A 445-nucleotide genomic window follows, 5' to 3' on the forward strand; every position below is an offset into this window, starting at 1 on the left:
TCGTCCAGCGAGACGTTAATGTCCGTGTATCTTAACAATCTGACTATGTGTATTTTCCCTGGCCACAGGTCAATACAATTATGATAATTTGTAAGCTCCTAGCGAGGTAACATGATCTTGGCAAGGTTTGACTTTAAAATTATACGACACCAGACAATGATTCTTTATAAATGAAACATGAATTTATTGGCTATTCTAAATTACATTGACCTAAGCTAAGACATACACATACACATACATACAGTCTCTGAAGAATGAAAATGCTGTTAACGAAGTTCTGAGAAGTTCTCAAAGTTCTAACTCGTTTTCACGAGTGGTTTTAAATTCAGTCTGAGAGAATTCATAAAGCAGAGATTTGTCTTACGTTTACTGCTTAAATCAATCATCAGCGCCAGTTCAGCAGATAGAAGATTTTGTTCGTTACTTGCGTTTTGCTGAAAGCTGA

This window comes from Sinocyclocheilus grahami, unplaced genomic scaffold, assembly GCF_001515645.1.
Source record: "Sinocyclocheilus grahami isolate Dianchi unplaced genomic scaffold, SAMN03320097.WGS_v1.1 scaffold2549.1, whole genome shotgun sequence".
Classification (NCBI taxonomy): Eukaryota; Metazoa; Chordata; class Actinopteri; order Cypriniformes; family Cyprinidae; genus Sinocyclocheilus; species Sinocyclocheilus grahami.